The sequence below is a fragment of the Monodon monoceros genome, unplaced genomic scaffold, assembly GCF_005190385.1.
Source record: "Monodon monoceros isolate NGI ecotype Baffin Bay Population unplaced genomic scaffold, NGI_Narwhal_1 Super_Scaffold_5, whole genome shotgun sequence".
NCBI classification, from domain to species: domain Eukaryota; kingdom Metazoa; phylum Chordata; class Mammalia; order Artiodactyla; family Monodontidae; genus Monodon; species Monodon monoceros.
In genome coordinates, this window is record NW_021703782.1 from 103,704,054 (window position 1) to 103,716,475 (window position 12,422).

The 12,422-nt window shown below is 36.0% G+C and overlaps 1 protein-coding gene across 3 annotated transcripts in view; it reads left to right on the forward strand.

Annotated features, from left to right (window-relative positions):
- Positions 1 to 12,422, forward strand: part of PBX3 (PBX homeobox 3) — a 234,800-nt gene that overhangs the window by 81,547 nt on the left and 140,831 nt on the right. The gene's annotated exons all lie outside the window — the stretch shown is intronic.

A 12,422-nucleotide genomic window follows, 5' to 3' on the forward strand; every position in this document is an offset into this window, starting at 1 on the left:
TGATGAGAGGAGTGTAGGGACAGGCACTCGTACAAGTTGCTGGTGGAAATATAAATTGTTATAACCTTCTTTGGAGGGCAATTTGGTAATATCTGTCAAAATTTTAGTAATGTACGACATGACTATAGCTAACAGTGCTGTATGATATGTAGGAAAGTTGTTAAGAGAGTAAATCCTATGCGTTCTCATCACAAGGAGAAAATTTTTTCCTTTCTTTCTTTCTTTTTATGGTACCTATATAAGAAGATGGATGTTATTGTGAACTATTGTGGTTATCACATCACAAGATATATGCCTTAAACTTGTACAGTGATATATGTCAATTTTTTCTCAATAACACTGGGAAAATATAACTACAAAAAATAAATAAATGCCAAAAGAAATTTTTTAATGTACATAATCCTTTGACCCAGCAATTGCAATTCTTAGAACTTAGCTTTTATATATATTTGCATGTAAAAAATCTTATATATATATGTTCAGAAATACTTACAGCATTTGTTAGAATAGTATAAGCTGGGAAATAACCTAAATGTTCATTAGTAGGGAACTAGTTAGATAAATTATGTTACCTCATTCAATGTAATACTATATAACCCATAAAAGAGAATGATGAAGCTCTTCATGCACTCTTTATGTACTAAAGAAACAGTTTCCAAAATATGTTAAATCAAAAAATAAGGTACAGAACAGTGTGTATATGCGTTAATGAAGGAAAAATAATAGAAATGTATATTTATTTTTTGTGTGTATATTTATAATAGTGTGTGAATGTGTATATATACATATATTATGTAAAAATATCTCCAGGCATGCATAGGAAACCCATGACATTATTTGCTTCTGGAGGAGAACAAGGTGTTTGCATTCAAGAATAGGAAAACAACTTAAAAATGTTGTACTTTTTGCATTTTAAATTGTATTACCTTACATTAAAAATATTAAAATGAATATATGCTTAAAAAGGAATCTATGGTAATAATTAAGGTTAATAAAGGGCCATTTTGAACTGTTCTGCAGTTGGTTTTTCAAAATAGTGAAGGTCTCAAGAATGTTCATAGTGTTCATTTTCTTAAGTTTTTCCAAAAACTTTAGTATCATTTTCTTAAGTTTTTCCAAAAACTTTAGTATCAACTAAAGAATGCATCCTTGGTTGGTGCTGCCCTGTTGAAATGGTGGAAACATAGTAATAGTTGAGCCAGTGCCATGTATTTAGCCCTCTGAGGCAAAACAGACTGTGCCACCCTTTCTTTCTTCCTTTTTCTTCCCTTTATTTTCCAAGAACACTGTGGACACTAGGTTCTTGCTTTCATAATTTTAAAGCAGCTTTTGCAATCCATATGAACAATTGCTACACTAGACTACAAACTGCTTATTGCCATATGTAATGCTCATCTCACAGCTTCTTAATGTCGTCAAAACCCAGACATACTTTGGTAGACAAGAAGATTTGGGCTACAAATGAGAAATGATAGGAGGATATACTTTTCAGGAATATGAAAAATCTCTTACCAAATCACATTCTTAGGATATAACCAAGTTATCTATATAAATATAATTAAGTCTCTTTGCTAGTGTTGCACCTTGCTGTTCTTTGTTCTTCATGAGATTAAATTGGACTCTGCTAATGTCAAGTGACAAGAATTGATATATATAATACTAGCTCTTTGTACCAAAGCACAAAATATTTGGAAAGAAAAAAGTCCAGGAATGTTGGCTGGCACTGTATCATTGAAACTAGAAATGTATGGTACTAATCTAAGAAGGTTTTATGAAATGAAGAGAATAAAGTAGACTTTTGAAGGTAGAAAGGAAATGGATCTTTTTTGGGGGAGTGTTAGAGTTTTTAGGGAAGTCACATGTAAGAGATGACAAATTTTTACCAAGGTAGAAGGAAAAGTGAAAGCAGCAAGGTAAGATGGAGGTTTTTGGGGGAGCTTAACACTCATGAGAGAGGAATGGTTCAGAATATGGGCTTTGGGGTCAAACATGGATTTGGCTCCCAGTTTCACTACTTGCCAGCTAGGTTGTCTTGAAGAAGTAACTTAATAACTTTCCTGTGTTACTTTTTAAATTTATCAAATGGAGATAATTATAGTGCTTAACCTCAGAGAGTAGTTGTGAGGATTAAGTGAAATTAGGCATAAAAGCATATAGCCAAGTGCCTTGTACATAGTAGGTGCTCAACAGATACGTGTTACTACTGTTAATGATAAGTTTGAGTTGAAAACCAATTGAATCTCATTATTGTAGATCGGAAGAATCAAGAAGCAACACATATATAAAGAGAAGTGTACTCAGTTTCAGAAAATCTGTCACTTGTACAAGTCTATAGATAGAGTAAATTAATATCCTTTTTGTGGCAGTTCATTTAGAATGAGATTCAAGAGTGAGGAAGGATAAAGAAATAACTTTTTAATAAAAATATTTTTTCTTTCATTTCACCCCCCCCACACATATAACTAACTTCACATTTAACTTGAGTGAGATTGAATGTGATAATGAGAAATACATAGTTGTTGAGATATAATAAATGCTCAAGAAATGCTAATTTTACTCATATAATTCTTTATTTCCCCTTGCCAAAGGATGATGTGGGAAATAACTCTTGAGAAACAGGACTCTGGAAAGTAAATGATAAATGGAAAGATTGAGGGTAGAGGCAAGCACTGATTACCAGGTAGTTAGCTTGTAAACTCCAGTTGTGTTGGATGAACAATTATAACTTCTTACACTATAAAAGTTAAAAAGATTTAACGTGAGCAGACAACAGAGAAAAGCCAAAGATTTATGGGGAGTTTAAAAGCTTGGAAACCAGAGAACATACTGGTCCTGCTGACTCTGATAGGAGAGTTAGGGAAGATGTTTTGGATGTGTTTAGTTTTGGATGACTGTATAACATCTGAGTATATACATTGTGTGAACAACAAGAAATGAAAGTCTGAGGACAGGATAAGAGAAAGGGATAATGTTGGCCTATGATTCATTCATTCATTCATTTATTTATTTATGGCTGCGTTGGGTCTTCGTTGCTGCATGCAGGTTTTCTCTAGTTGTGGCGAGCGGGGGCTACTCTTTGTTGCGGTGCGCAGGCTTCTCATTGCGGTGGCTTCTCTTGTTGCGGAGCACGAGCTCTAGGCACACAGGCTTCGGTAGTTGTGGCTTGTGGGCTGTAGAGCTCATGCTCAGTAGTTGTGGTGCACAGGCTTAGCTGCTCCGCAGCATGTGGGATCTTCCCGGACCAGGGATCGAACCCATGTCACGTGCACTGGCAGGTGAATTCTTTTTTTTTTTTTTTTTTTTATGGTACGCAGGCCTCTCACTATTGTGGCCTCTCCTGTTGCGGAGCACAGGCTCCGGACACGCAGGCTCAGCGGCCATGGCTCACGGGCCCAGCCGCTCCGCGGCATGTGGGATCCTCCCGGACCGGGGCACGAACCCATGTCCCCTGCATCGGCAGGTGGACTCTCAACCACTGCGCCACCAGGGAAGTCTAGCCTGTGATTCTTAAACATTCCAAGATTGTATTTTTAGTGACCTTCCTGTTTATGGAATTGAGATAATGAACTCTTGACATCTAATACATTTTTTACTCCATTTTGAAGTATTTTGCTGGCTTAAAATTTTTAGTATAAAGCGAAAGCTTTAGTAGACCAGTGCAATGTTCTGTTATCTGTCAATCTTGTGATGCTCATTTCTGGGCTACAGGGAGCACTTTGGATGGTGGACTATTCAGATGCCTCTTTGTAAATATGGGTATCGACAGAGGGATTGTTTTTATGCTTTCTGTGTTCACAGACCTGTCTTTTGGCTTTTTATCTTAAATATTAAATAATAAAGGCAGTGAAGATAAGTAATTGTGACTTGTCTATTATTATGCTGGTATTTAAAATGTCTTCCAGAAAATTTTTCTGTAGATAGAAACCGCTTTGGCGTAAAGGAGGAATTTTTCCAGGATGGAGTTTTCTTTTAAAGCACTAGAAATGTTTCCGTTTTGTTTTAGATGCTACTTAAAATGCAATTATTTAATAGTATTCTTCTGATCATATGCACATAATGCCATCCTCCTTATGTTGGCATTTTAGCAATTGTTTGTTACAGATAATGTGGGTTTTTTTGTTTTTGTTTTTTTTGTGTGGTATGCGGGCCTCTCACTGTTGTGGCCTCTCCCGTTGCGGAGCACAGGCTCCGGACGCGCAGGCTCAACGGCCATGGCTCATGGGCCCAGCCATCGGCAGGCGGACTCTCAACCACTGCAGATAACCCACAGATAATGTTTAACAATAGGTAACATCTTTTTTCAAGTCTCTTCTGCTTGGCTTTTATATTATTACTTGCATATGCTTTAGGGGCTTATTAGTGACTCCTGGCACACATTCCATCCTTTAGCCATAGCTAAACCTCCAAGTAAATTTTTCTCCTTTCCTTTAAAGAATTGGCCATTCTTCTTTCCTAATTCCTTGATCTTCATGGTGCATTGACTATATTTTATAACAGTAGTGTATTGTATCTTTCTATATCAAGAAAATTTTCATTTGAAAACTGTTAGTTTTAAAATATGCTATATGGCCTTTTGGGAGGTTGTATACACGTGTGGGGTGGCAGGCAAAGATTGGAAATATTTATATTACAAGGTTATTTCTTTGTTCTTTCTTTTGACTCTCATTCTAATTGAATTGCCACTAAAAGAATGTTTTACAAGAATTTGAGGTAAAGGTTTGAACCCAAAATGTACCTCCTTTTTGGAATTATTTACTTGTTGCATTTTAAGTTGTTCAGTTTGTTACTGTTAGTGCTTGGGTAGAGCCTCACAGTTTTTGGATTCTGTTGACTGAGCTAGCTCAATTGTTATATAGCACCTAACTATATTATTATTTAGAAATTATTGCATTAGTATATACTAACGTTTATTAAGGCCCACCATCTACTAGGGACTGTGATAGGCTCTTTACATGCATCAACTGTGATTTGTTTGATTAGTCCTGTTTTTTCAGGTGAGGAAACTAAGATCTGGGAGGTTTAATAAATTTCCCAAGATCACCTAGCTATTAAGTAGTAGAGCTTGGACTTGTTCCTAAATTCTATCTAAATTCTAAGCCCAAAGCCTTAGATTCTAAACTATTTGAATGATTAGGTGAGTACATATAGCTAAATTTATTCTCATTGTTGAAAACTCAAATCTTTTGTTGCAGTGTTTTTTTTAAAAAAATAAATTTATTTATTTAATTTTATTTTTGGCTGCGTTGGGTCTTCGTTGCTGTACACAGGCTTTCTCTAGTTGCGGTGAGCAGGGGCTACTCTATGTTGCCACGCGCCGGCTTCTCATTGTGGTGGCTTCTCTTGTTGCAGGTCACAGGCTCTAGGTGCACAGGCTTCAGTAGTTGTGGCTCGCAGGTTCTAGAGCACAGGCTCAGTAGTTGTGGCACATGGGCTTAGTTGCTCCGTGGCACGTGGGATCTTCCTGGACTAGGACTCGAACCTGTGTCGCCTGCATTGGCAGAAGGATTCTTAACCACTGTGCCACCAGGGAAGCCATGTGTTGGTGCTTTTAAAAGCAGACTTAGCTAATGCTTGGTTCTGTGGGGATAGGAGATATGTTGTAGATTATTCTCTGTTTGTGTTAATCTAGCACCCCCAAGGTACTGTGTTTTTTGCCTTGGACTTGTGATATGGTAGGCACCAGAGAAATGCATGGCTGGGTTTTTATGTATGTAACTGTTTCAACAGGACATTTATAACCACTCTGCTTTTCCTCCTCTTTGCTATTTCATCCCTAGAGTGTTGTCTTACCTCAGTTTGTTCAGTGACAGAGAATAAGGAAAAGAGTGAAGTCTCTGGGGTATAAGGTCTACTGTGTATGACTTGTTTTGGTCTTGAGCTTGCAGTGCCTACAGTATGTACAGCCAGCTTTTGTTCAGAATGCTGTTGGGTGGGCAGTGTTTCCTTCACTGTAGGCAGAATTGATTGTCCTGGTTACAGAATCAAGGGAGATTAAGTTGATCTCTTAACTGTTCTGGATGTTAGAGTTAATTTTAGAAAAATATTGTAGTAAAATATAACATTGGTTTAACATAGAACATTTTAAGTGGGTAGAAATAGTTTGACCTCAGAGCTTTTGCTTTTTAGTGAAGTTTTTAATGCACTGTTAACAAAAATCCTGATAAAAAATTTAAGACAGTATGCCCTATCTGAAATATGAAATGATTTTTATGAGAGATTCATAATTCAGAAAACATGTATTTTCTTATATCAAGATCTAATTTGAAATGTTTGTTTATATCTTTATTTTTTGATGAAGTGTCAATTTATCTTCTGTCTTCAAATGATAAAGTAACTGACCTCTTTTAGATGGGTTAGAAATATCAGCTGTTTCTTAAAGCAAAAAGTTGCTTCAGCGAGTTTTCCTTATGCTGGCTTTTTTCTTTCAGGCCGTCTTACTGAAGCTAAACATCAGTTCAGTTGACAACTTTACTCAATTCTAGGCAACAGCGGCCATGCTCTGGCCTGCAGAGACAGTGAATCCATTCTGGCTCTGACACCCAATTTTATTGTAAAACACATTCATGTTGACATCATATCAGTTTTCTGAACTATTACATGCATAAAAGAATTCACCCCTCTCCATTCAGTCTTTCTCAGCCTTCCAGTAAGGAGAAATTTACACACCCAGTGTTTTTATTTTGCATTTAATGTGGTCTAGTCCAGAAAATAGCAGCTTCAGTTTAAAAAAATGTGTTTTTGGAGGCACTTAGCAAGAATGTATTAGCTTAATGGTGTTCATTGGTAGGAGAGGACTGAAGAGAAATGCACAAGGCAGTTTTTAGGCCAGAGCAGTTGAAGTTTAGGGTAGAACAGGTCGATATTGACCCAAGGTTATGGGGATTAGTTGCCAGAGTTCTTTTGCAGGCAACTTCCATTTGAAGCCTCAGCCATGCCCAATTTTGTGGGCTTTGCCTCCTGTTGGCCTTTTTGATTGTGTTGTTTTCTTGAAGGCCTTTTTTAATTGCTGATTTTTTTGGTGGGGGGGTTGGTTTACTTATGTTTGAACTTGCCAGTTTTGCATTAAGAATTTGTGGGCTTCCCTGGTGGCGCAGTGGTTGAGAGTCCGCCTGCCGATGCAGGGGACACGGGTTCGTGCCTCGGTCCGGGAAGATCCCACATGCCACGGAGCGGCTGGGCCCATGAGCCATGGCCGCTGAGCCTGCGCGTCCTGAGCCTGTGCTCCGCAACAGGGGAGGCCACAGCAGTGAGAGGCCCATGTACCGCAAAAAAAAAAAAAAAAAAAAAAGAATTTGTTTCAAATATGATCCAAATCTTCAACTTTAGTGTATGGGGGTAGGTGGTAAGAGTAGACTTCCTTGTGTACAAAATTCAATCCTTCCATTTTTATGTCAATTCTACCTTTGTATTGAGTTGTACTGAGGCTGTCTTGGCTTTCATGATTAAAGGAATTTCACCTTTTTCCTTTTAATGGTGCTTGGCTGACTTATCTGACTTCCCGATCCTAAAATATTACGATATTTTCTTTTCCGTTTTTTCTCTCCTTGGTTAATATAGGCTTCCCTAAAATATTCACAAGCCTAGTTCAAGAACTTAATAAGGTTTTCCTTGTTATTTGGTTCTACTGTTCTGAGACTGTCCGTTGGGAATTTCATTTACCCATAAGAGACTGACATTCTAATATGGAATGATTGCAAGTTTCATTTATAAACTAATATCATAAATGTATCCATGTGATTACTTAAAAATGAGTGTGTAATCTACATAAGATTTTAAAAGGAGTGGTTCTCAAACCTTTAGATGTATATGTTAATTAATTCTTACCTATATTATTTTGGGTCTGGTGTGATCATATCGGGCACATGTAGAATTTTAAAAAGGCTTTTTCTATTATCTGTATTTTCTAAACATTATGGGCAGAATAAGGTTGGAATAGACAGAGAAAATTGCAAACATACCCTGACTTTCCGCCGGCTGGATGCACATTATCTTTATCTTTATTTATTAATAAAAGACGGAATGCCTTGGAAAACAAAAGGTTTTAATGGCCGGTGCTTGGTATCCTTGACAACAGTCCCGAAAGAATATTACATTAGGGCACCAGAGAACTTTTAAAAATAAGTAATGGAATTCCGTCTCTGTTATGCTTTTAGTAGTCATTTCGGCCATGGTGCAGCGAGGTCATAAGCTGAGCTCAGTGAAGGGAGCCAGAACATGAAATGATGCTGAGAGAACGTCTGGGAGATGAGAGGTACAGAATTACAAGCAAAAGTGCAGGCCTGCTGAGGCAATTACAGCTTAATGGGGTCATTTGGAAGGCAATTGCCAGGGGTTAATGTAGTATGGAGAGATGAGGTGAGATTGAAGTGAAATTTGGGGCTGGAAATGTGTTAAGATGAAAGATCAGAGAGCAGCACATTCTGCAGTGGTGAAGGTTTATAACATGCAAAGATTTGAGAAAATGTAAAAAATACTGCCCAGATGTTTTTAAAAAAAATTTATAGAAGTGACAGTAAATTCTAGAAAATGCCATTTCTATGCAAAAATATCTTTTCCTAAAAGAGGTTTTCAGTTAGAAAAAAATACATGAAATATAATATAGAGTTCATTTTTAAAGAAGTTTTCTCTTATAACTTACATGTTTTTTTCCTTCATATTTTAGGTCACATTGAACTTGAAGAGTGTTAACAATGACAATATGCTTTATAAGTGATTGTTTTACATATCAGAATATCAACTTTTTTTTTTAATCTTAGTGTTTAAAAACAAAAAATCAAGAAAAAGTCCTAGGTATACATATTTTGATATATTTATAACAGATTCATCACATTATCTTCTCAGGCATTAAAATATACTATATAGAATGTCAAAATATTACCAGAATGTAAGCTAGCATTCTTTGAGTGGGTATTTTGGTTCTGTAAAGTATGCTTAAATATTACAGGTATTTAAATTTAAAATGTCAAACCATGAAGGCATAATGGAAGTAATCATTTTTTACATAGTTTTAAGCAGTACAGGGTTTGAAAAAGCTTTGCATGCCAGACTATTGTGAATGAGTGGAGTTCATAAGAATTCAAAGGACAAAAGAGATCATTATGCTTTGTTACCTCAGCTACTTCATTACCTTAATTGCTGAGCGTAATCCAGTCTTGGAAGAAAACTCTGGGGCTTTAAGAAGATCAACACCGGCACCTTATGGCACAGAAAATGGAAACCCTTTCCTGTACCATTGCTACTCCAGGAACACTAAACCTTGATCGAAGGCTGAACTTTTCTTAAGGTCGGCCATGTGAACATTCCCCTGGAGCTGTACCATTCGCTGAACCGTAATGAAGTTTAGTAGGTTCAGCACCATTTCTCTCTGACTGTGACCGTCCTGGATCAGTGGCTAGCAATAGCATATTATCAGCCTTTCAGATAGGTGAGGTTTAAACGTGGTTATGGTTAGTAGTATAGTATGCTTTAAAAAACAAACAAGCAAAAACCAAACCAAAACTGCTTCTTGTATATTATGGGAACGAGAGAAACTACTATTTGTAACTATTTTAGTCAGGAAGCAGGACATTGCAGTTTTTATTTCAGTCCTTTTGAAGGATTTTGATTGCTTTCTATGCTCTCTGTACCTAAATTTTTCAGAAAACCTTGGAAATTCACTAACCAGTATGCTTTTCCAGAAAGTCCTTTACTATGTAATGTAGATGCAGCTGTGAAATGGTTCAGACTTATTTGAAGCATTTTTACTTATATTTTTTCTTACCTAGCAGCAACTTACCTTGGTTTTTGAGGGTAGTTTTCCCTTATAGAATGTGTACAGTTGCATATGTTAAGGTTTGAAAAACTACACTAAAACAAAGAATATGACCTTTAAAAGCATGGTTGAGTTGCATTCATTTTATAACCATCAAAGTAACTCTGTACTGTTGTAAGGTAGAAAAATCAATGATGCAATCTTTTTCCTTTTGCCTTGTGCAATCCGTAATTGAAATGGAAAATCAAATGAACGGCTAACAGATAATTGTTTTATCAATATTCCCTGCCTGCCCTACAAGGGTCAGCATAGAATGATCATGAGCCAGGGATATGATGAGGACAAAATGTGAAATTGAACAGCAAGGAGGCAATAAATCAGCCTTGACAAGAAAGAGTGACCAGCATGTAGCTGTTGTAGGCAGCTTTGGGGACAGTTTTTGTCTCAGGTGTCTGCCCTGATTTAAAAATGTGAGTATATAATATTTGAAGCTTTGCCACCACTAAGCCTGGCTATTTCTAGGTTGAAGTACCATGAGACAATATACTACTTAAGAAAACCTGAGTGAATACTAGGAAATTACAAAAGTAATATAATTTATCTTAAAAGAAAAATGCTAAAATAAACTTTCATAGATTCAGATATTCTATGTTATACTGTTTGACTAATTAAAAAAGTGTAATAAGCAATAATTTTGTTGTATTGTTCCATTCATGCCATAGGCCTTGACTATAAAGTGAAACTGATTCACTGAATTAATTTCTTTCTAAATATATTATGTAAAGTTTGTAAAGAAAAGTAAATATTAATTTCTCTTGCTTAAATTTCAAGAAGATTTATTTGAGTTCAAGATGTCATTTGAGGAAGGGAGGTGAGGATCCAAACAAAAATGATGAATTGCTAACCCATAACTTAATTTTCTTTATTTTCTCATGATCTAGAATTGATTTTTATACATGGCAAAGAAACACTTAAATATACCCAATAGTACCGTGTAATGTGTAGGATTATGGGATAAATGTTACTGCTCATGTGCACATTAAAACTAGACATTGCCAAATTATGCTTGTTAGTTTCTTCACATAAGATATATTTATGTTGGTGAACACAGAGGGAAATGCACACTACTGTACACGCCGTGTGGAGGAGTGTAAATTGGCACAAAATTTCAGGTCATTTTAGAGAAATATTTTGAAAGCCTTGGAAAGATTTATTCCCAAATATTTTGCTTTTAGGAATTAACACTAAGGGATTAGTCAGGAATACATAAAGATATACATACAAAAATGGTCACCACAGAACATCCTCCCTTCTGTGCCACTACTTGCTCTTAGGTACTTTCTCTCTCTCTCAGTCTTTCTCACAGATTTTTCTTAGGGTGAATTTTGAGCCATACTACAGAAGATAGAATAGTAGAACACCAAACACCAAACTTGACCAACTTGTGGCCAGTCCTGCCCCATTCTTACCTCTATTATCTTTCTCCCTCACATATTTTTTGAAGTAAATCCAAGACATTATTTCACTTGTAAATATATCAGTATGTACTTCTAGGAAATCAGGATTCTTTTTAAAAATCCATAACGTATCACCATGTTATAACAAAATATTAACAATATTAACAATAATTCTTTACTATCATATATCCAAATGGTTTGTTTGAATATAAATGCACATAAAGTCTACCCATTGTAATTGGTTGGTATATTTTACTTTTTTTTTTCCTATACTTTTTTGTTGAAAAAATAGGATTGTTAGTCCTGTAACTTCCCAGTCTGGATTTTACTGATTGCATCCCCGCTGTATAGTTTAACATGTTCTTCTGTTCTCCTTGTATTTTCTGCAAGTTGCCAGTTGGATCTGTAGGCTTAATCAGATTCTGGTTTAAAATTTTCTTCCCTCCCTGCAGGATTGCTTTATAGATTGTGTTATGTTCTTATATCAGGTGGCACAAAATGTCTGCTTTTCTTTTTTTTTTTCTTGAAATATAGTTGATTTATAAGTTGTGTAGTTTCTGGTATACAGCAAAATTATTTATATATATATATATATATTCTTTTTCAGATTCTTTTCCATTATAGTTTATTATAAGATATTGAATATACTTCCCTATGCTATACAGTTGGACCTTGTTTATCTATTTTATATATAGTAGTTTGTATCTGCTAATCCCAAACTCCTAATTTATCTCCCCCTGACCCCTTTCCCCTTTGGTTACCATAAGTTTGTTTTCTGTGAGCCTGTTTCTGTTTTGTAAATAAGTTCATTTGTATCATTTTTTAGATTCCACGTATAAGTGATGTTATATGATATTTGTCTTTGTCTGACTTACTTTACTTAGTATAATAATCTCTAAGTCCATCCATGTTGCTGCAGATGGCATTATTTCATTCTTTTCTTAGGGCTGAGTAATATTCCATTGTATATGTACACACCACATCTTCTTTATCCATTTATCTGTTGGCGGATATTTAGGTTGCTTCCATGTCCTGGCTATTGTAAATAGTGCTGCTGTGAACATTGGGGTGCATGTATCTTTTCAAATTAGAGTTTTCTCCAGATATATGCCCAGGAGTGGGATTCTTGGATCATATGGCAACTCTATTTTTAGCTTTTTAAGGAACCTCCATACTGTTCTCCATTGTGGCTGCACCAATTTACATTCCCACCA